The following is a 21,588-nucleotide window of genomic DNA, read 5'->3' as shown; positions in this document are numbered from 1 at the left end:
TATTGGATATGAGTAAATGCCAGAATTTAATAACACTTATTTTATTCAATGTGTATCTTTACAAAACAACGAGAGTCCGGGAGAATTAGGACACCAATCCCAACAATAACTTAGGGTGGTGGTGTCCTAAATATAGAAAGTGGGAATGGAGCTAAAATGGTGGAGATAGTGGGTATGTCCTCTCCTAAAAGGTAGAAGATCATGGGACATGAAGAATGGCTCTATTTTGTAAGGTAGTGGGTGGTTAACCCCCCACTAGGGCCAGTCCCCCACTAACTTCTCATTTATAGGCTCCTCCCACCAATATAAATAGTAAAAGGTTGGGGCTGTCCAAAAACTACTAGAAAATTACTTGAGACTTCAATTGTGAAGCAAGTAATTCTCTCCATACTCTCTAGAGTTTGGTCTTGTAAGTAGAGTCCTCCTTGAGTGTGTATTATGGTTTTCATAATCTTTGATAATAAAGAATTATTTCCACAATCAAGTATGGCCTTCTCTTCTCCCACTCAAACGTGAGTCAAACAATCCACTTTAAGGTTTGTGAGCTTTAGTAGGTACCTTTGGGGAATATTGGGTCCAACTTATAGGTTGGTTAAGGAGGGTTCTTTGAGGCCGCACGGGAAAAATTTTATTAGATACGCATACCGCGCTTCCGCCTCGTGACACATAACATGGTGCATCAAATCATGTGTTAGTATATTTAAATGCAATAATTATGTGTTAAACTGAGAATGTCTTATGTTGTGATTAATACAATGTTTTATTCTTGTTTGAATAATTATCAGCTATGTATGTTTTACATAGGATTATCTGATTTATGAGTATATCATGATTTGATTGACATTTACAGTTCCTGTATGTTTTTGCAATATATGCATGTTGTTTGATGACCCATTAGGTGTGGGCTATTTACCAGTATAAGTGTGTATAGACTGAAACTTGGTGATGATGAGGAGGAAGCTTGAGAAAGTTGAATCTTTAAGATTACGCAGTTGTTTTGTCTCTTTTCTCTATGAGTCGATTTTACATTAAACATTTGGAATTGGATTTTTGTTTTAAATTTAAGTTTGTTTTATTTATCTTTAAGTTCGAAAATTTGTAATAGATTTTAAAATTTTCTAATATGTTTGAATTTCACATTGTCTGAGCTTGTTTTGTCTTAGTAAGTTTTGTTGAACCTGATTAGATAAATATTGAGTATTACTTTTATGGAAATCTTGTAGTTCTGTGGAGAGAAGTTTTTTGTTTTGAATGTTATTGGGAGTGTGTTCATTTGAAACATGTGTTAAGATAAAGTTTTGGTTTTGTTATGTTTACATATATGCTGTCAATTTTTTTCTTTTAACATAAAACAAAGTAAAGATAGCTGCATGTTAAATTTTGGTAATGTTTCCTAGTTTAGTGTTGAAATTTGGGGTTGTTACACTTACACTCGAAGAATTGTCTCCCATCTAGAAACGGTAACATAGAGATTATTAAATGGAGAGAGAAAGATTACCTCATAGCACCTTTCATATATAGTATTAGTATAAGAAGATTATAGGGGGTGTAATATCAAAGTTAAGCTGTTGCACCAAATAGACTACTTGAGGGCATGATGAGATGAAGCAAATTTATAGGTTTAAAGGTAATCAAATATAAAAACATGACAAGGCATAGGCCAAAATGAGCTAATTAGTTTGAGAGAAAACTCAATTCATGGTAAATATATAATTATAATTTATTTATTTTCACTTTTCAAACTCTAAACTTTGCTATACTATTCAACACTTTGACTTAAGTATTAAAGTATGTGTGATAAACAACACATCCATGTGTAGGATCTTCCTGTTTTTTTTTTTTTTTTTGGTAGGATATCATATTCTCCTAATATCTATAAAATATTATTTACTTTTATAATTTTTTTTTTCAAAATATCAATCAATATTTTATCAATAGATAAGTCGATCAATATTTTCTAAAAGTTGAGGTTTTTATATTTCCATGTAGGATGTTCAAATGACCCAACAACTCGAACAACATGGATTGTCTAACCCAAATTATAAAGGTTGGGTTAGGTTAGTTTTGTCTTTGAATTGAGTTGTGTTGAATTTTTTTCTATTTTTCTTGAGTTGGATTGGGTCCAGAGTTGAGTAAATAAAAATTGGATTGACTCGACTCAACTCAAATCAAAGTACATATATATTAATAAAAAAAATTATTTATTTCTTTTAAAATTGATGAAATTGTGAATTCTTTATGTTTTTCTTTTAAGAATGTTTTTGTATAAATTTTGTAATATATATTATAGATATTTGATATATAAGAGTTTAGTTTTATATGATTTTAGTTATTAGATATGTGTTGTAGATAAATTTAGGTATTTTAAATTAAGAAGAAAAAAATAATAATAACCCGACAACCTAACCCAATCTAACTCAACCCAAATTTTAAAGGTTGAATTGGAGACCATGTTTGGATCATTTAGATTACCAACTTGACCTAGTCTAAAAAAAAATGTCACAATCTCACTCATATACACACCTATTTTCATGGATGTAAAGACATTTCAAGCCTAGCGTATAAGAAAAGGGAGTGGAAACAACTATGAAAGGACATCTCTCAAGAAAAAATAAATGAAACAAGATAAAATATATAACCAAAAACCTTTTGAAGTTCTCAAAAAAAGAAAAAAGAAAAGTCTACAAATATGGTAAAGTTGTGGAAGTTTGTATTTGTCCCACATCGAGAAAATGGTGAAGAAGAGAGGCGGGAATGGAGAATAAAACGGAAGCAAGTGTCGGCTAGGAAACATATTAACCTGGACGGAGTCTTTGAGCGATCAAGAAGCCTCATGGCTTGGGTTAGAGATTCCCATTGCACTCTGAAAAGTTCTCCTAAGGTCTGTCCAACGTGGCAGAACCTACGTCGTAATTTGGGGTAGTGGGGGCTTGCGTTCGCGCAGCCTCTGACCATTTCAAGTTCAACGTTTTTTTTTTTTTCATTTTAAATTTAAATTTTGTAAATGTGGAAATGAAGTTCATTTCTTGATCTTTTGTTTACGGTTCTTATTAGTTATATGAATGTTAACTTATTAAATATCAAAATTAAAATTAATAATTCATTTAAAGGGACATTTAATAGTTGTAAAAGAGGTTATTTAGTTATTAAAAAGAGAAAATTGTCAAAAAGGTGTGTTCCAGTGGGTTATTTTATCCTAGAGATGACATGGTAGTAATTCACGAGCTCCGTGACTCGGCCTGTAACAAGCTTTTGTTTTATAGGTTCCGCTCCCGACCGTTTGCTGTTATCCTAAGGGTGTTGTTGTTTCCAACAATTGTAACACCTCTCTGCCAATTCGCAAATGACCCTCACCAACAACGACATTAGACATCCGACCTCAACCGTCCATTTCGGTTCAATGGAGCGAACTTCAAATGGTGGAAGCAAAAGATGTTCTTTCTTACCGTCAAGAAAGTAGTCGACGCATGTATCAGGGATAAACTAATTGTCTCGCTAGAAGCACAAACTGAACAACAGATAAAAGAATCTACTGACTGGGAGGAGAAAGATTTTTTATGTAAGAACGTTATACTAAATGGTTTGACTGATGATCTATATGACTACTACAGCACAATGAAGACAACAAAGGTGGTCTGCGACGCCTTGCAAAAGAAGTACGACACCATGGAGGCTGGGTCAAAGAAATATGATGTTAGTTGTTATCTCAAGTTCCAGATGATGGATGACAAATATGTGGAGGCCCAGTCCCACAAACTACAGAAGATAGCCTATGAGATAATAACTGAAGGTATGCCTCTAGACGAACAATTCCAAGTTGCTATTATTATTGATAAGCTGCCCCATTTGTGGAAGGACTTTAAGAACACGTTGAGGTATAAGACCAAGGAGCTTTCCTTAGAGAGTCTCATCACTCAGCTAAGGATTGAGGAGGAAGCCCGGAAGTAGGACTAGAGGGAGGAGGTCAACGTCGTACCTAGGAGATCCACTTCTGTCATGGTAAAACCTGACCAAAAGTCAAAAGGGACAGAGGAAAGGTCAAATCGTGGTTCCAAAAACCAGAACCAACAGAAAAAGCAAAAACCCCTTTCAAGAGAAACGATACAGTTCCTTTGCTTTAATTGTAATAAATTTAGACACATGGTTAGGAACTGTAGGAATAGGCGTCGTCCTGTTGGTCAGGCGAACTTGACAGAAGAACCGTTAGTTGCCATGATCATAAAAGTAAATGTGATCGATGGTTTTGAAGGGTGGTGGATAGATACTGGCGCTATGCACCATGTCTGTCATGATCTTAGTCTCTTTACAACTTATACTGAAACTAAGGATAAAAATATTATATTGGGGGATCACCACTCTACGAAAGTTGCTGGAACCAACGAGGTGGAGTTGAAGTTTACCTCTAGGAAGACCCTTACATTGAAGGACGTCCTGCATACTCCTGAGATAAGAAAGAACTTGGTCTCGGGCTATCTCCTCAAAAAAGCTGGATTTACTCAAACCATAGGGGCAAACTTATATACCCCTACAAAAAATAATGTATTTGTAGGAAAAAAAAAAAAAAAGGTATGCAACTGAGGGAATGTTCAAATTAAATTTAGATCTTAATAAAATGAAATCTTTTATGTATATGTTGTGTTCTATGAATGTTTGGCATGCTAGATTGTGTCACGTTAGTAAGAAATTAATTAGTAACATGATTAGGCTGGAAATGATACCTAAGTTATCCATAACTAAATTTGATAAATGCGAGTATTGTAGTCAGGCTAAAATTACTAAAACTCTGCATAAATCTGTACTTAGGATTTTTTAGCCTCTAGATTTAATTCATTCTGATTTACATGAATTTGATGACATCTTGACTAGGAATAGTAAAAGATATTTTATTACTTTTATTGATGACTGATTTGATTTTACTTTTGTATATTTGTTGAAAAACAAAAGTGATGCGATTGATGCCTTCAAATTTTTATTTCTGAAGTAGAGAATCGGTTCAATAGAAAGATTAAAAGACTTCATAGTGATAGAGGAACTGAGTATGACTCGAACAACTTTAATGAATTTTTAACTCACGTGGAATAATACACGAAAAAACTGCACCTTACTCTCTTGAAATGAACGAAAAAGTCGAAAGGAAAAATAAAACTTTAGTTGAGCTAGTAGTTTCTATTTTACTTAGTTCATGAGTCGCGTCTTATTGGTGGGGTGAAATCATCCTTACCGTTTGTTATGTCCTGAATAGAATCCCAAAGTCTAAAAACACAACTTCACCCTACGAAATCCTCAAGAATAAAAAACCAAACTTGTCATATTTTAGAACATGGGGTTGTCTAGCCTATGTAAGGGTTCCAGACCCTAAAAGAAGAAAGCTAGCCAATAGAGCCTATGAGTACGTCTTTATAGGTTATGCCATAAATAGTAAAGGCTATAGGTTCTATGATCTAGTAAACAAAGTTATCATCGAGTCAAACAATGCCGACTTCTTTGAGGATAGATTTCTTTTTAAATCAAGAAATAGTGGGGGCTTGAGATCAAGTAGTCTAACCTCTGTTAGAAACCTTACCTCTACAAAGGAAACCGACCCAAAACCTAAAAGAAGCAAAATAACTAGAACCACCAAGGATTTTGGGGTTGACTTTCAGACCTATAATGTAAAAGAAGATCCCAAAGATCTAAAAGCTACCTTGTCCTCTATAGATGCCAACTTATGGCAAGAAGCCATAAATGATGAAATGGACTTTCTTGAGTTAAATAGGACTTGGCACTTAGTAGATCTACTCTCAAGTTGCAAGGCAATAGGGTGCAAATGGATCTTAAGGAAGAAATTTATACCTGATAGAACAGTTGACAAGTTTAAAGCCGGGTTAGTGGCAAAAGGTTTTAGACAAAGAGAAAACGTAGATTTCTTTGACACCTTCTCCCCTGTCACTAGAATTACCTCAATCTGTGTCCTGTTTTCTCTCGTTGCCCTTTATAACCTCATAGTACATCATATAGATGTAAAAGACCATCTTCCTAAATGGTGAACTTGAAGAAGAGATTTACATGGAACAACCTGAGGGTTTTGTAGTCCATGGTCAAGAAAATAAGGTGTGTAAACTAGACAAATCTCTCTATGGTCTGAAACAAGCTCTTAAGCAATAACATGAAAAGTTTGATAACCTAATCCTATCTAACGGATTTAAGGTTAATGAAAGTGACAAATGCATCTACCATAAGATTGAAAATAATATTTGCACTATCATGTGTCTATATGTAGATGATCTATTAATCTTTGGGTCGAACTAACACGTCATAAATGATGTGAAATCTATATTAAGTGCAAACTTCGACATGAAAGACTTAGGAGAAGCTAGTGTAATCTTAGGCATAAAAGTGACTAGGTCTGAAAAGGGAATTTCTTTAGATCAATCTCACTATGTAGAAAAGATTCTAAAGAAATATAATTACTTTAAATGTAAACCAGCCTATACTCCTAGTGTTAAGTTGTTCAAGAACACTGGTGACAATGTTAATCAATCTGCTCATAGACAATCTTAGATACGTTGCTAACTGCACTAGGCCTGACATAGCTTATGATGTAAGATTACATTGCAGGTTTACAAGCAGACCTAGTAAAGAGCATTGGAATGCTATAGAAAGGGTTATGAGGTACTTGAAGAAAATCCAAAACCTAGAAATATATTATCAGAAGTTTCTCGCTATCTTGGAAGGGTTCAGCGATGATGACTAGAACTCCCTTTTGGATGATTCAAAGGCTACAAGTGGTTATATCTTTAATATAACAGGCGGAGCTGTCTCTTGGAAGTCCAAGAAACAAATTATTTTAGCCCAATCTACAATGGAGTCAGAAATGATAGCACTAGCGACAGCTAGTGAAGAAGCAGGTTGACTTAGAAATCTACTATAAGAGATTCCCTTATGGGAAATGCCGGTACCAGACATATTGATCCATTGCGATAGTATTGCAACAATTGCAAAAGTTCAGAACCATTACTACAATAGAAAGAGGCGACAAATACATTGTAAGCACAGTACCATTAGAGAGTTTCTCACTGCTGGTGCAATTAGAGTGGATCATATATGGACTGATGAATATTTGGCAGATCCTTTGATGAAAGGACTGGCTAGAGAGAAGGTTTTTAGATCCTCGAAAAGGATGGGACTCATGCCCATAGAAAGATGAAGCACTGTGAGGAAAACCCAACTTGTTGACAGGAGATCCCAAGAAATAGGTTCAACGAGTAATAACTGATCACAAGTGATATATAGTGAATCATGCTAAAACAAACACAGAGTTCCATTCCTATGACTTAGAGTCTGAGCATGATATCCTGAAGCGTAAGAGAGGTTGAACTCAGTTCTTAATGTGATCTATCCTCAATGACAAATGGAGAACCTAGCTACATGAGTACTTTTGATAGACCCACCTATATGAATGTGGAAGTGGGAGGCGCTTCCTATGGAGTTTTTTAGGCTAACTCTCTAAAGCATTCGCTAAACCGGGATACACATGCTAGGCCTTAAAGCACGGGCTTTCGAACTACACCCTAATGACACTATGTGGGAGATATTGTTAGAGATAGAGTTCAAAACCAAGGGTTACTCTAGTATATTTTGAATCATCTATACTATGTAAAGGTTCAAGTTCTAAGACACATTTGCTTATGCACAGTATTGTATAGACTGAAACTGTTCGATGAAAAATTCATTTTTTCTTATGTTTAAATTCTAAAGTGGGGATTGTTGTGTGAAAATTGAACTTTTTTTTAAAGGAAAAAAAAAAACTAAAGGGAACCAACCTTTGGTTGAGAATCCCACATTGGTAGATTTTGAAAAGGGAGTCTCCTTTTTGTACTCCAACCTTGGGCTAACCTTGGACTATAGGTTTGGGCGCCAAGGGGTACCCATGTTTTGCAAGGAGTGAGGAGATAAATCAATGTGGGTTTGGTGGACGTGCACGTGTGTGTGAGGTGATTAGTTTTTAATAAAAATATTATTATTATTTTCATCATTTTTATTTAAGAGAAAAAAAATTGTCAATTGGCCTTCTTGGTCTTCCCTGCCCACATCTTCCGTCCGCATCTTTCGGTTATCTGCCTTCAGCATGCACGTTTAGAGGTTGAACGTGTTTTTCTCTCACGGCAGTTCAGCTCTGAAGGCCAATAAAAGGCGCGTCTTTTATAGGCCAGTTCAGAATATAACATTCATTTTCATTCTCTTCCATTCTCGATCGCTCTCCTCTGTTTTTTTTTTCTTTTTCCGTTTTCGTTTTTCGAGCATTTAGTCAGAAAGGTGTGTGTTTTGATGGGTTGTTTTATCCTGGAGACGATGTGACAGTAATTCCTAAAATGCTTACACGCTTGGACAGAGCCGCGAAACTTCTTAAAAGAGAACGAGCGGATAATGAGCATTTGTTTTGTCGTTTCCAACATAACCTTTTAGTTTGGTTTGTTTGTTGGCTTACTATGTTCTAGAAAAAATTAATAATTGCAAATTGTAAAAGTTTTATGCTAGTCCTATGATTTTAGAGAGAATATATATATATATATATTAAAATACGTAAATAGAATTTTTATTTAATTGTAGTTATATTTAATTGTCAAACTACTATTATTCTATAGTTTTATAGGATTTAGTTTTTTGTGATGTGTTAAAACATCATAAATAATTTCTAATTTGATAAATCCATTATTATATTGAAAACATTTTGGGGCATGGTGACTACATTAATCACTTTTTCTATCAAATTACACTTTATAAATCTATTAATAAGTTTGTTATACTTTATCATATATCCGACTTTAAATTTAACGTATTAAACTGTTAAATTATAGTTAAAATTTTGTCCAGAAAAAGTCAAACTATACTCTTAAATTTGAGACAAAACCTCAAATACATGTATACTTTCATTGATATTGCATATAATTTAAAGGGATAAAGATCTAATTAACAAATTATGGATCAAATTTGCATTTTAACCCTATTAATGTTAAATGACTAAGGCCTCATCTCTAGAATACAGTAAAAATGTTTTTAATTTGTTTAAGAAAACAGAAAATTTGCAATTTAATATCTCATTGTTTTTATAAAATTAAAAAGAAAAACAAAAGAAGAAAATAGCTAATGTAAAATAAGGAGTGTTTTTAAATATAAGAATATAAATAGAAAAAATTATAAATATAGTAAAATTTTACTATCTATCCGTGATAGATCGTAATAAATTACTATATGTGTCTATCTGTGTCATAATAGACACAGATAATAGTCAATCGCAGATCTTAATATAATTTGAACTCACATTAATGGATTATGGTTAGAGGGCTGACCATTGTACCAAAACCTAGATGTGTATTGTATGAGTGTAATCTTTTAAAACTTTACTGGAAAAAAAATACATGGAATCAAAAAGTTTTAACTTGATAATTTGTAGATTTATTAAAAGCTTTTTTATAATCGATTAATTTATTAAAAACTTTTTAAATATAAAAACTAAATAGAAGTAAAAGGTATAATTTGACTCAAATTTTACTCATACCGGTAATATATTTAATAGCATATTCAATTTCTATTAATATACATTAATTTTTCAAAAATTTTCACAGATAGAAAAAATGTCAAAATATTTACAAAAATAGTAAAAAAAAAACCGATAAACACTAATAGATTTCTATCTACCTCTATCAGCTTCTATGAAAAAAAAATTAAATTTTTACTATCTTTTGTAAATAATTTTTCTTATTTTTCTATTTTTGAAAATCCCCTTTAACTTTTGTCTAAATAAAAGTAAAGAGCTTGGTTAAAATAAATAGATATGTTGAAGATAAAATTTAGTATACTAAAAGAAAGAGTTGATATATGAAAAACTATCATAAATATTATGGACCAATCTTTCATGACAAATCTCTATCTAGAAGTTATATAATAGAAAATGCCTAGATTTTGCTTTTTGGTTAAAGAATACTCAAGTTTCAACACATTATTAATTTTTTAAAGTGTCATGAACATTTCAAAACCACTATGGTAGTAGAAACTTTTTAACTTTTTTAAAAATAAAAATTGATACTTGAATGGTGTGGCAGTGATCTAAAATAGAAAATTGGACCTCACAACTATCTTAAGTCATCGCCACATTGTTTCAAGTCTTGATTTATACCTAAAATTCTAAAGTCCCGTATATTTTTTTACCTTTCATTTAACAGAAATTCATGTACAAATTGAGTTTAAAGTGTGTAATTATAATCTCGAGAAGTCCTAAACCAATCAAGATAGATGATTACATGTTTGTGAGTTATTTTGGGTGAGTTAAAGAAGTTTTGGTGTAGATAGAGCTATTTTATGTTCAAGGATTGTTATTTTACAGGAAATGTAAAAAAAGCTCCTAGGATGCAATCGTATTGCACGTACATCACAAACGTATCGGGCTTCGACAAATATGGATGTCGGCCCTCACCCAACTGATTTGGATCTATAAAAGGCATGGAAATCATCAATGGATGATGAATTTGTGATTTGGAAAAAAAATTACATGTTAGTCTACACTTCTTTCAAGAACGAGAGTTGCTCTGAAGGCTAAGATCTTTTTAAGTTATCTTTACCTGTGAGAACGTATTGTAGAATGAGATTCACCTTTAAAAATATGTTGAATCTATCATAAATGACTCCTTAGTTGTGTAGGCTTGCTTAAGACCATTGTTTTACTTCTTTTCAAATTTCTTCTTTGTTCTATTTTACTGTTTTCCTTTACCATTTCTTATCATTAAATTATTTTGCTATAATTCATGACATTTGATTTAATGAAGTTTATTTAGTCTTCTTCATTTATAGGCTAAATTTCCTTTAAGAGATTTGATTTTATGGATACAAACTAAAAGCCTAGATACATATAGGTTGCCATATGATCTTATGAGACATAAGACACACCAGAGGACTAAGAGAATGTGTGAATTTATCTAAGTTCTAATAAGATATAGAAATATAGGACTAATTACTTGTGCTTTTAAAAAGTACTTGTAACAAGACTAAAGAAGTTGTTCTCTATTCACATGATAGTTGATGCGACTGTGATGTTGCTACATAGCCTAATGCAATTTATCCATGAATCGAAGCTTGACTTTTAATCCCTGTTTCTTATTTCTCTTTTTCTTTATTAATTGAACTCAACCCCAAAGCCACTCATTGTTTGGTTACAACTTGGTTGTGTTAAAAAGCTCTATCTTAAATTAATTGAATTGTATTGATAGTGTCATAAGAAACGATACTTGAAATGCTTCCATGTTAATGTATGTTTGTACTTGACCTTGAGAATTTAAAGGGGAGTTAGGCCGCAGGTTTTGAATCATAAGCTTGGGAATCAAATGCACAGGAGCTTATTTGATGGGGTTTTGAAGTCTAAGAATTACAAATGCTTGTGTTTGGGGTGCAAAGTTTGGAAGCTTGGGATTCTAAAGCCTGTGTTTGAGGTACATACATGGGTTTGGGTAATCTGATTTTTTTTTCCTATTTTTTAGTGATTTTTTTGTGAATGGTATGACCTCTAGTGTATCTTGAAGGAATCGAATTCCTCAACGGAAGCACGTGAATGTGTGTGCTTCCGAAATTCATTTTGAAAATAGTGAAAACAGAGAAAACATATAGAATTATAGGATAAACATATGTATAAATAAACATGTTGTACATAGGAATAGAGAGATTAGAGGAATTAACCCTTGAAGACAATTTTCATTGGTTTCCTCTCGAACAAACTCCCACGTCACGAACTCAACGTACAATGAATTTCTCCCTCGAATAAACACCAATAAGGACACTACCATAGAGTCTTCCTTGCTGTTCTTCAGAATAAGAATCAAAGTAGTTGTGGGCTTTTCGATTTTGGTAAAGGAAAGAGTAAATGAGAGAGGGATTACTTGAGAGAATTTTTGTAGAAGAACTTTTCTTCTACTTCCATGAATCTCACAAAAACTCCTATGTGTTATAGGTGAGAGGGGAAGCAAGATCGTTCTAAATTCATTGTGACAGAAATACCGCATTCACAAACATATAACAAGTTATGCATCTACTAACAAATTATAGCATGTTTTTAAAACTTAAATATAAAAGACTGAGAAACTCACCTTTGAAGAATACTTCTTCTGCCTTTCTCTCGCTCTCGTCAAGTAACAGCAACTCTCGTTGTCGCTATGATCACCGAGTCAATTGTCCACCAAATCTCGTTGTCGCTCACCACCGCACGGTCTTCTACACGAATAAGTAGCAAGGAGGACACCACTACTCAGTAACCTCGGTATTCTCGGAGTAAGAATCCAGGAGGTGTGGGCTCTGTTAGATTTGGTACAGGGGATGAGGAAACTACGATCGTTTACAACGACCAAGAAAGTGGGAGAGATTTTGAGTCTATTGTATAGACGGGTGCTTGATCGTTTAGTAACAGGTGCACGATTGTTTAGTAAATCAGGGTTGATCGTTTAGACGATCGTTTAGGAAAACTCGCTCTCGTGTGCGTTCGTTTAGAAAATGTTAAACAATCGTTTAGGTTGACTGCACATGTACACGATCGTTTAGGACAACTTGAGCTATCGTATATACTTTTGTTAGCTAAACGATGGGCAGTGTACAATTCATGAAGCGATTGTCCGATCTCTTTGCAAAATGAAAACTATTTTCATTTTATCCTTCAGTTATAAAAACTGAATGCAACCTCCCACTTTCCCATACGGTTATGGAGAAAAATCACCAACAACTATCTTATAATTGTTTAATTATAAATAAATATAATCATATTATATTTATAACCTATAGTTTTAATATCACATCATATGCAACATATAAACTATAGTCCTTTTCTCTTCCACTAGATATAAATCATATTTATATCCTTTTCCTCCAATTAATGTATCTCATACATCATGTCAACTATATCATATATAATCGACCAGTTTAATCATATCATATATAATCAAACTCCCTCTTGACAATTTGAACACTTCCAACTGTCCCAAAAATTGATTCTCAGCTCGAATCCATTGAGCTACCAAGGGGACCTTATGGACTTGTGGTTTGAAACTCCAAAAGTATGTGAATAGCTGACTAAACTCTTTAGCTACAAGATCCACCATCCGTTAACTGTTAGGCACTCCACTAAAGACTGACAGTTGCACTCTTCTCACCACAGATATATTTTTGTGTCCATCAGATATAACCAATCAACAGTACGATAATCCTTCATAGATGCTCATAAGTACAGTTGGGCCAATTTGCCGTTTTGCCCCTGTAGTTACATCTAACTTCTTAAGTACCACTGATCCCTCTAATGAACAATACAACATAGTTTTACTATGTGTGGACACCTCTCGGGCCATGAGAAGGTGTGTTTAGCGTCACATCGTTCATGCCTCAGAATCAGCCCTTAAGGGAGAAATCTATCTACTTATCTTTGTTTCAGAGAAGAAGTAAATTCCATCTTGTGTAGCTAAGTTCCAGCTCCTAAATCAGACGAATCCCCAAAATGGTAGGTTTGAGTCAGCAATCTGGCCACTCGCACCCATGCAAATCAAAGGACCGCCCTCAAAGGCAAAAGTTCCCAACTCACTCAGGATTGAGGTCGTGTTACCTATGGTCATCCTAGTAAAGTGAAGTCTCTATCATAAACGACATTATATAACAAGACTATAACACTTTGTGGTCCGGTCTTATACAAACTCTTTTGTATAGGACGCCCCCGCTCGCATGTCTCCACATGAATGATCAGAATCAGACCGTCTGTAGCAAGTCACAATACTTGTAACTCTTCTACGAAGTGGGCCGCATCCGTAGTGTCACCAGGATAAGGTTTCCCTCCTATATCCATATACTATAGACCATTTTGGTTATCACTTAAGGCATGATCCACCTGTATGTCTCCACATAAATGCTTAAGTTACAACGATAACCAAAGATCTTATATAACACCCTGCACATTTTTTTTAGTAATAATGTAATTTCAGTAACTTTATTATTTGGAATTTTAGTAATTTTTATTAGTTGGAGGGCATTTTTGGAATTTTGGACTTTAAGTGTAAGTGCGAAAATTTAATTGTTGGCATGAAATTATTCAATTTGAAAATTAATGGCAGGAATTAATTTTCTTTTGAAAAGGAAAGGAATTTAATAGTATAAAGTGGAATAAGGAAAGGAATAAAATATAATTATATTTATTTCCTTTTTAGTTTTTTTTATTATTATTTTTTAAAAAAAAACCCACATTCCCTTTCTTCCTCATGCATCAGGCGCCCCAACCCCCTCAATTTCTTCTTCCTTCACCGAGCCCTACCTCCAGCCGCCATCAACACTGCACGTGCACCGCGTCGCTCCGTCGCCGTCAATCACAAACTGTTCGTCCACGCTGCCAAATGCCTTGGTGTCAGTAGCCACCCCGCGCCAAATCGAAAGGATTTCAGTCGTTCGTCCGCCCACGTTCGCGCTGCCGGATCTGATTCCGGTCTCCCACGCCGAGCCGCCCGCGCTCGTGTGCCGCCAGATATGCTCACGCCAAGCCACGTCGTCGGATCTAAAGCCACGCCGTTGATGCTCAGCCGCCCAGGTCGACTCATGCACTCCCAGCCAGCCGTTCCGCTGCTTGCCGTTCACCGCTGACCGTCGAGTCGCCCGTCCCGTCATCCAGCCCGATCCGTCCAATCTAGATTCACTTCATCTCACCTCAAATCCGCGTCGTCACGTCGGATCTGCTGCCTAGCCATCGGATTTCTTCTGTCGCCGCCACCGTTGCTTGTGCCAGAATCTTGGAGCCTTTGGGTAAAATAAAAGTTTTTATAATTTTCTTTGGGGATTTTAGAATACTCGGTTGATTTTGGCTAAAATTGTGAATAACCATCATGTTTGGGCCATAGATTTGAGTGTTGGAAGAGTTTCAAGGTCGAAAGCGGATCGTGCGACGTTGCAAAAGTTGTTTCGGGTTGGTCAATCAAACTTTTGGTTGTGGATTTGATCTTGGACCAAGCCATAACTTTGGTAAGTTAAATTGGGGTTCGTTAGATTAAATGTGGTATGTTTTGGTTTTGGGTCCAAAGATTGAATTCTAGTGTTTGTGTTTTGTGCTAGGGGAATTAATTCGAGAGTTTCTTTGTTGGAGATTAATTGCTTGGGTTAATTTTGGATTTAACTTTGAGGTAAGTAATCTTACTACTAGAACTGCCCACGAGCCAGGCATTAGATGTATGCTAGCATGATAAATGTATGTCATGGCAGAATGTTAGCATGATAGACTGATAGTATAATATGATCAAAGTATGTTCTGGTACGAGATATGAATTATTTATTTATGCACATAGACACTTGAATGCTAGTATGAGTTGGTATGTGATGTTGAGGTACATGTATGTTATAGAACCATGATGTTGAGGTATATATGTACGTCATAGATTCGTACAGTGATGATTATGATGTTGAGACTGTGCAAATGTCCTTACCGATTAGTTAGATGCCCATTAGATTTTGTGTTTCCTTCGGAATTCACCAGTTTGTGTCTCCTTCGGGATTCACCAAAGGTAATGGGCATACTTAACTACAGTAGGATAGGACTTAGTCTCCTTCTTGTTTCATGTGTATATGTGTCCCATGAGAACTAGAGCAGTATATATGTTTCACCAGAGATGGGTATCTAGAGGACATAAATGCCCAGCCTGACCCCAGTAATGAGGTTACTTACTGAGTATTTTATACTCATTCTTTCTCATGCTTTTGTTTCAGATAAGGGTAGAGATGCACCAGCGATGGACAAGCGGAATTTGTGATCGAGCCACTAGGACTAGTTTTTTTACGCTTCCGCATCATAAGATTTAGAGTTCTTTTCATGTTTCTCTTAACTTTTAGTTTTAATATTTAAAACTTACTTTTAAGAATCGTTTTTCAAACTTATTTATTATCCTTTATGATTTATGGGTACCCTACTATTGTTTTAGTATTCGAATTTAATGAAAGTCCTTTGAACTTACCTTATTTAATTAGCATTTATTTCATTATAACCAAGTGTCGTTTTGAGTTCCATGCATACATGTATTTAGTAACGGCCTAACTTAAGTCCTCGGGGGTCGGGTCGTTACATCTTAGTTTATTGGTTTGTAGTAAAGCAAATAAAATATCCCATGTTTCATAGACAATAGTGAAGAAAATATCATATATTATTACATCACAAGCGTTTGTTCAATACAGTGTTTACAAACTACAGGACCTAACGAGAGTTTAAGGCATCATCCTAAACAATTACGTCTAACTCCTTAAGTCACCACTGACCCTCTAATGAACTATATGTTTATGGTCCTACCATAAACAAAACCCTCTCGGATCAGCGAGAGAGAAGAGCACCATTATTCCAGACCTGGAGTTAGCACTTAAGGGAACATCTATCTACTTACCCTAAAGGTAGGAATGAGTGAATTTCATCTTATGCAGTTATGTTCCCAGCTCCCTACTCAAACAAATCCCAAAATAGTAGGCTTATTGAGTCAACAAATTTGGCTACTCTCACCCATACAGATCAAAGGACTGCCCTCATAGACAATAGTTCATAACTCATTCAGGATTAAGGTTGAGACACCTATGGTCATCCTATAAAATGTTAATTTCCTCAATCAATAATGTTATAAAGGGAGATTAATCATTTCGCAGATCGATCTTATACAAACTCTTTGTATAGGACATCTCCACTTGCATATCTCCACATGAACGATTAGGATCAAATTGTTTGTAACACCTTACTGCTAGGTTAAAATCCCAAGTGCAGCGGAAAATTTCAGATTTTAATAACAAATTGATAAAGGAAATAAAATCTAGAAACTCTTACTATCGTTGACGACTCTGAAGGGCTTCACCAATTTTTTAGATTTACAATCTTGATTCCACTGCTGTACATCAAGTGAACACCACCAAAATGGTTTCACCAGTATTCTCCTTGGGCTAGTGAGGTAGAATGACGTGAGATCTCAAAGGGAATTTTCTTCAAAAAAAAAAATCTCAAAAGATTAGAGCCAGAGAGAAAACTAATTCTATGATTCTGATAGAACTATTTTTTAGAGAGAAGAGGGAGTTTGGAGAAGCTCTCTTCCCACTCCCATATAACTTCCCACATTGGTATCACGTACAATACATTCTTCAACTGGTATGAGAACTCTTTCCCTTATATTTTAGTGTTCAAAGCATGCCATTAATTAGTGTAAATTGCATAACTGTTTAATTAGTGTTCAACTGTTCCCATCGCTAATTAGTGGTAATTTCGGTCACAATGAAATCGGAAAGATCTGAACGCACCCATGGATGCTCTTCGTTAAGAGTTCCTTCAATTGAACCTAGATCTTTCCAATTTCATTGTGACCAAAATTACCACACACACATTCTATCAAACAGTTATACAATTTACACTAATTAATGGCATGCTTTGAACACTAAAATATAAGGAAAAGAGTTCACATACCAGTTGAAGACCCTCTTCAAGCTTTGAACTTAGACGCAGCAGAAAAACCTTCACCCGCACTCTATCGCCGAGCAAACAAGTCAGCTACAGCAACACGATCGTCTACACAAACGATAACAACACGAACAGTCACGAACAAGTGAGCGCAGCAGGGACGACACCACCAAATGGAGCCCTTGGTATTCTCGGAGTGAGAATCCAAAGTATGGTCTTTGGTGAATTTGGTAGAGGTAGGAGAAAGAACAAATCGTGTAGACGATAAGCAAGTGGGAGAGAAAAGAAGCTATCGTATAGCTATGTGTTTATCGTTTAGAAGAAGTTACACGATCATGTAGGTTTTACTAAGTGATTGTTTAGTAAATGATGGACGATCGTTTAGAAAACGCGGCATACTATGCGATCGTTTAGGAAAGCTAAGCGATCATTTAGGGACGAGTGTGTGATCGTTTAGGCGCTGGTGTGCGATCTTTTAGGCGATGAGCGACAATCGTATAGGCTTTCAAACCATGCGATCATAATGTTTTCACACCGATTGCCAATTTTTTTCGAACTTTTGCAAAATGAAACAAATTTTCATTTTATTCTTCAGTTACAATAACCGACTATGTATTCTCCTACTAACGCACGACCGAGAGAAGTTTTAGGCCAATTATCATATAATTAACCAATTTAATAATTAATGAATATAATCATATTGTATTCTTACCCTATAGTTTGATATCACATATCTATTATAATAATTTCTCCTCCACATGATATAAATCATATTTATATCTAATTTCCTCCAAAATAATGTTATTAATGCATGCAAACATATATATAATCAACCAGTTCAATTATATCATATATATAATCGAACTCCCTCTTGTCAATTTGAACATTTCAAATTGACCCAAACACTGATTCTTGACTTTATCCAAGCTACCCAGAGGACCTAATAGACTTGTAGCTCGAAGCTCCAACGATTCGTGACTAGCTGACTAAACTCTTTAGCCACGAGATCTACCATCTATTAATTTCATTAAGGACCAACAGCTGAACTCTTATTACCACAGATATATTTCTGTGTCTATCGGATATAACCAATCATGAGTACGATGACCCTTCACATATGCTTGTAAGTACAGTTGGGCCAATTTACCCTTTTTCCCTTGTAGTTACATCTCACTCCTTAAGTACCATTGATTCCTCTAATGAACAATACAACATAGTCCAACTATGTGTGAACACCTCTCGGGCCAAGGTGTGTAGTGCCACATCATTCAAGCCCTGGAATCAGCCCTTAAAGGAGCTATCTATCTACTTACCCCTGCTTCGAGGAAAGAGTGAATTCCATCTTGTGTAGCTGAGTTCCCAGCTCCCAGATCAGATGAATCCCCAAAATGGAAGGTTTGAATCGGCGACCTGGCCACTCACACCCATACAAATCAAAGGACCACCCTCAATGGCAGGAGTTCCCAACTCCTAGTGAAGTGAAGTCTCTGTCATGAACGGTGTTATATAATGAGACATTAACACTTCGTGGTCAGGTCTTATACAAACTCTTTGTATAGGAAGCCCCCGCTCGCATGTCCCCTACACGAATGATCAGGATTAGACCATAAATGAGCAAAAAAACAAGATGTGAAGTAAATATCATATATTATACAACACAAGCATTCGTACAAACTGTTTACAAACTATAGGACACGAGACTTTAGGGCATCAACCCCAACACTTTCCACGTTGGGTAGTTTGTTATAACAATTTATTTATTTATTTAAATTCATTATTTATTTATTTAATAAATTAAATCAAATTTAATTAATTTAATTAAATAATAATATTTTCATTTAATTTTAAAAAAATTAAATCAAAATTTAATTTATTAAAATTAATCAAATTATTTAACAATAAGTAAATATCTCATATTTAAATAAAAGTGCATTAGAATCATATTCTAATACATTTCTATTATAGTTGTAATTCAATTAATTAAATCAAATTAAATTAAATATCACATCATTTAACCTTATAATTGAATCACATTCAATTATTTTCTTTCATATTACCTATAGTTTTAATGTGCATCTAATGCGCATTTTAATCTATAGTTTTAATATGAATTCTATTCATATTAAATTTAATATTTGAACTCTTTCAAATATTTAATTCTCCCATAAATTAATTTTGAACTAAATTCAAAATAAATTTATATTACAAATTTTAATTAAAATATAAACTTTACATTATAATATATCTCCATACATTATTTTCTTTCCTTTAGTAAATTTGAACATTTCAAATTACTTTAATCACCTCCAATGCCCTTTATGAGCTACTAGAGGGATATAATGAAATGAAATAAACTAGAGCTCCAATGATATGAGATTAATTGGATAAACTCATTAACTAAGTTAATCAATATTCGTTAACTGAGGATACACTCCACTATAGATCCATAGTTGCACTCTTTTCATTGCAGATTTATTTTTGTGTCCACTGATGTTAACCAATAACAGTAAGTTAGTCCTTCATGAGTGTTTGTAACACCAGTTGGGTCAAATTGTCATTTTACCCCTGGGTTACCTTTACATCCTTAAGTATCAGTGCTCTTCTAATGAACACCCTATTTGTGGTCCAACCATCAAACAGAAACCTCTCTCAGGCCAATAAGAGAGTAGTGTCCTTTGTTCAAGTCTTGGAGACACCACTTAAGGGAACACTCATCTACTTACCCTTAAAGTCAGGAATGAGTAAAATCCATCTAGTGAAATTATGTTCCCAGCTCCCCACTCAGTCTTGTCCATAAAATGATAGGCTTATTGAGTCGGCACATTGGTCACTCTCACCCATATAAATCAAAGGACAATTCCTCGTGAAAAGGAGTCCATAATCCACTCAAGGTTAATACTAAATTGCCTAGGTCATCTTAGTGAAATAGAAACCTAACTAGTCAATGGAGTTACATCTAGAGGTTACTATATCGTGGTCCAGTCTTATGCAAACTCATTGCATTGAATACCCTCACTCACATGTCCCTTACACGAACGTGTTGGATCATTGCATTTGTATCAAATATTGTTGGGGTCGATGCCTTAAATCTCGTGGGTTATGTAGTTTTTAATTGTCATATGCAAACATTTTATTTATTTAATAAAATATGAGATGTTTTATTTAATATTTAGTAGCATTAACCCACAAACCAATAAACTAACATCCAAGGTTATCATCTATAGCTTAAACATGTATGTAGAGACATACAGGTGGATCATGTTTAAGTGATTACCCAAATGGTCTGTAGTAGATGGATAAGGTTGGGTACCTTATCCTGGTGACACTACGAATATGGCTCGCTTTATTGATGTTACAATTGTTGTAAAGTATTGCAAATGATCTTATCCTAATCATTCATGTAGAGACATATGAGTAAAGATATTCTATACAAAAGAGTTTGTATAAGACCGGACCACAAAATAAATAGTCTCATTATATAACACCGTTCATAATAAAGACTTACATTTCACTAAGATGACCATATATGACATGACTTGAATCCTGAGTGAGTTTTGAACTCCTACATATGAAGGCGATCCTTTGATTTGCATGGGTAAGAGTGGCCAGATCTCTGACTCAATAAGCCTACCATTTTAGGGATTTTTCTGATTTGAGAGTTGGGAACAAAGCTACACAAGACGAAATTCACTCATTCCCTAACGTCTAGGTAAGCAGATAAATTGCTCCCTTAAGGGCTGATTCCAGGACTTGAACAATGTGGTGCCACACCTTCTCTTAGCCTGAGAGAGGTTGTTCATAGTTGACTATGATTTATTGTTCATTAGAGGGAGAAAATTGATCTAAAGTACTCTAATTAGGTTAATTACAAAGATAATCATGCAATAGAAACAAATAAAAAGGGAAAAGAATACAACCTTTGTAGACTTTGAATCTTCTCCAAATTAGCTTCAATCTCCTCACGAACAGTTCATAGATCACCACGAGAGTCTTTTCGACTATTCTTCGACCTTAGAATGGGATGGTGGAATCCAGTGAATGACTAATTTGGAGAGGAAAAAGCTAAAACATTGAGAGAAAAAATGATGAGATTATCACATAATCTCATCAATTTCCACGAAGGCCAAGAG

At 34.7% G+C, this 21,588-nt stretch overlaps 1 long non-coding RNA gene and 1 other non-coding gene across 2 annotated transcripts; both read left to right on the top strand.

The window, feature by feature from the left end:
- Nucleotides 1-2,792: 2,792 nt before the first annotated feature.
- LOC120089547 (U1 spliceosomal RNA) lies at nt 2,793-2,951 on the top strand. The gene has a single exon (XR_005485223.1). It is a non-coding gene; the product is annotated as a U1 spliceosomal RNA (small nuclear RNA).
- An 11,292-nt stretch (nt 2,952-14,243) lies between these two features.
- On the top strand, nt 14,244-15,998 carry LOC120089307 (uncharacterized). The gene is made up of 4 exons (XR_005485129.2): nt 14,244-14,790; nt 14,886-15,006; nt 15,097-15,164; nt 15,745-15,998. It is a non-coding gene; the product is annotated as an uncharacterized LOC120089307 (long non-coding RNA).
- Nucleotides 15,999-21,588: the final 5,590 nt, after the last annotated feature.

Source organism: Benincasa hispida, chromosome 10 (genome assembly GCF_027475165.1).
Source record: "Benincasa hispida cultivar pf3 chromosome 10, pf3_genome.v1.1, whole genome shotgun sequence".
NCBI classification, from domain to species: Eukaryota; Viridiplantae; Streptophyta; class Magnoliopsida; order Cucurbitales; family Cucurbitaceae; genus Benincasa; species Benincasa hispida.
The sequence above is the reverse complement of the archived record's forward strand: the minus strand, read 5'-3'. Positions and strand labels throughout refer to the sequence as shown.